Genomic DNA, 3,767 nt, shown 5'->3' on the forward strand with positions numbered 1-3,767 from the left:
AACAAGAGCGGTAAAAAGGCCCCTGTGTTCCCCCCCAGCCACTCTCAACCCTGCGGGTCCCGCACTCGCCTGAGCTGCTGCAACCAGAGCCAGGACTGGCCCATCGTGCTCGCCGCAGCCGGTTCCTCAGCCCCGGGTCCGCGCGGCCAGGCCGGCCCTGGCCGCCGGCCCGTGGCTCTGTCCTGCCTGAGGACGAGCCCCGAGCAACGGGCCACACGGACGCGCGGAGCAATCGGGCAGCGTGGGCTTAGCGGGTGACAAGTGCTTTGCCCTCTGGTTTGGAGCTACACTGAAACTCCTCTCATCAGCACATCAAGGAGGACGCCATATTGCCAAGGCCCAGAATGCATCGCGACCTACGGCGCGCCAACAGGCCAAACCTCGCGAGCGCGCAAAATTCTCGCTCGCTCGCGAGAGGCCCGGGTGCGGGTGGGCTCCGCGGGGCTTTCGTGCGAACGTGGAGAGAGGCCCTGTGTCCTCGCGAGTGGAGCTTCACGCCTCTGAGCTCCAGATGTTGGAAAGGTGGCAAAAGCTTCAGGACGAATTATGAGAATATCACAAGAGAGTTATTTTTCTCTGCGTAGTATGCTCCATAGTGTCAATAATATTGCTTAATCCTTGCATTAAAAAAAAAAGTGTACAAAAATAATCCAGCGGAGCGTAGCTCCGGGACTCTCTGAGCAGGGCCTTGTTTTGCTGTGGTTTTGTGTGCAGAGGGCTAAAAGTTGTGCAAGCCTCTGTGTTACTCTGTGTCCCTATTTCATTCAGAAGTGTTGCTCATTTGCAGTGTGTAGAGCTGTGTCAGGTCCTGGCATGGCCACCTGGGGTACTGGGCATCCCGTGGACTCCGGAAACCGGGATATAGAGCAGAGTGGGGCAGGAGGGCTCGTCTCTGCCCTCCAGCTTTGGTGTCCCGTGTACCCTGATTGGAAACGGCTTTATCTGCGGTCTTGGTCAATCCCTTATCTAGCCCTGTTAAAACCTAAAACAGGGCTGATGCCACCCAGCTGGGAGGGTAACATCAGCTAGTGGGTGCACCTCGTGTGCAGGAGCACCAGAGGTGTGAGCAGTGGTCTGTCCCACACCTGCCGTGAAATCCAGCCCGTGGGCCTTATCAATGAGAGCCTCAGGTAGGCCCTAGAAGATGCTGCTTCCCAGTATGGTTCTCTGGGACTTGGACACGCCGGGACCAGCCATATCAAAATGCCGATGGCGTCCACGTTCCTTTCAACCTGAGTGAATACTGCAACCCTAGTTGGTCTCACTGGGCATGTCGTTAAAACTCTCAGATCAAATCATCATCGTTGCAAACACACATTCAGTCATCGCGTCCCTTGGAGCCCAATTCCCCCCTGGAAACTCGGAGCAAATTCCCCCAAACACAGTAGAGGGCTACACCTTCCTTTTTGCAGTTCTGTGTTGGCAGAGAGAATACCCCCAGTCACCAGAAGTGGCTTCGGGTCTGCAAGGTCTCAGGAAGACCCTTGCTCTCCTGAAGGGAACAAGTAAACCCTGCCCTGCCTTGTCAGTCACCCTGTGCAGACGGCAGTGTGAACGTGGCAGTGAAGGCCAGCACCCTCCTCCCTGGGCTACAGCCTTGCTTGCAGAGAGCCACAACTGCAGACCTGCAATGGCACTCACCGGGTCGTTCCTGACTAGTCCTGTGACCCGGCAAACGCCCACTCTGCCACTTCCCACCATCTAACACTCGCTTTCCTGGTCTCTAAAATGTGTGACCTTGGGAACGTGCTCACCCTTGTCTGATACGCTTTTTTTCATTAGGTTTTGTTTTGTTTGCCCTAGGACATGTGTGCTTACCAGAGACAGTGAGAGGGAAAGTGAGAAATCACCCCTCAGGAGGGGAAGCCACACCGCAATCCCTTCTCTCCCATTCTCCTCCTGGGATTTTGGGCACATGCACGCACATGGCGTGACTTTCAAGTCGCCGGGTCTGGGACTCAAACTGTAGTTGGCTATGTGGGATCCAGCACCTTAATCGCCATGCCGTCTGCTGGCCCCACCCTTGTCTGCTATTCTAAGTGACGATGGTATGCGAGCCTGTGGAACTTGGCCAGACGCGGTGGGAGGGGGGCAGTCCGAGAGGCCCGGGTGCGGGTGGGCTCCGCGGGGCTTTCGTGCGAACGTGGAGAGAGGCCCTGTGTCCTCGCGAGTGGAGCTTCACGCCTCTGAGCTCCAGATGTTGGAAAGGTGGCAAAAGCTTCAGGACGAATTATGAGAATATCACAAGAGAGTTATTTTTCTCTGCGTAGTATGCTCCATAGTGTCAATAATATTGCTTAATCCTTGCATTAAAAAAAAAAGTGTACAAAAATAATCCAGCGGAGCGTAGCTCCGGGACTCTCTGAGCAGGGCCTTGTTTTGCTGTGGTTTTGTGTGCAGAGGGCTAAAAGTTGTGCAAGCCTCTGTGTTACTCTGTGTCCCTATTTCATTCAGAAGTGTTGCTCATTTGCAGTGTGTAGAGCTGTGTCAGGTCCTGGCATGGCCACCTGGGGTACTGGGCATCCCGTGGACTCCGGAAACCGGGATATAGAGCAGAGTGGGGCAGGAGGGCTCGTCTCTGCCCTCCAGCTTTGGTGTCCCGTGTACCCTGATTGGAAACGGCTTTATCTGCGGTCTTGGTCAATCCCTTATCTAGCCCTGTTAAAACCTAAAACAGGGCTGATGCCACCCAGCTGGGAGGGTAACATCAGCTAGTGGGTGCACCTCGTGTGCAGGAGCACCAGAGGTGTGAGCAGTGGTCTGTCCCACACCTGCCGTGAAATCCAGCCCGTGGGCCTTATCAATGAGAGCCTCAGGTAGGCCCTAGAAGATGCTGCTTCCCAGTATGGTTCTCTGGGACTTGGACACGCCGGGACCAGCCATATCAAAATGCCGATGGCGTCCACGTTCCTTTCAACCTGAGTGAATACTGCAACCCTAGTTGGTCTCACTGGGCATGTCGTTAAAACTCTCAGATCAAATCATCATCGTTGCAAACACACATTCAGTCATCGCGTCCCTTGGAGCCCAATTCCCCCCTGGAAACTCGGAGCAAATTCCCCCAAACACAGTAGAGGGCTACACCTTCCTTTTTGCAGTTCTGTGTTGGCAGAGAGAATACCCCCAGTCACCAGAAGTGGCTTCGGGTCTGCAAGGTCTCAGGAAGACCCTTGCTCTCCTGAAGGGAACAAGTAAACCCTGCCCTGCCTTGTCAGTCACCCTGTGCAGACGGCAGTGTGAACGTGGCAGTGAAGGCCAGCACCCTCCTCCCTGGGCTACAGCCTTGCTTGCAGAGAGCCACAACTGCAGACCTGCAATGGCACTCACCGGGTCGTTCCTGACTAGTCCTGTGACCCGGCAAACGCCCACTCTGCCACTTCCCACCATCTAACACTCGCTTTCCTGGTCTCTAAAATGTGTGACCTTGGGAACGTGCTCACCCTTGTCTGATACGCTTTTTTTCATTAGGTTTTGTTTTGTTTGCCCTAGGACATGTGTGCTTACCAGAGACAGTGAGAGGGAAAGTGAGAAATCACCCCTCAGGAGGGGAAGCCACACCGCAATCCCTTCTCTCCCATTCTCCTCCTGGGATTTTGGGCACATGCACGCACATGGCGTGACTTTCAAGTCGCCGGGTCTGGGACTCAAACTGTAGTTGGCTATGTGGGATCCAGCACCTTAATCGCCATGCCGTCTGCTGGCCCCACCCTTGTCTGCTATTCTAAGTGACGATGGTATGCGAGCCTGTGGAACTTGGCCAGACGCGG

Source organism: Tupaia chinensis, unplaced genomic scaffold (genome assembly GCF_000334495.1).
Source record: "Tupaia chinensis unplaced genomic scaffold, TupChi_1.0 Scaffold000159_1, whole genome shotgun sequence".
NCBI lineage: Eukaryota > Metazoa > Chordata > Mammalia > Scandentia > Tupaiidae > Tupaia > Tupaia belangeri.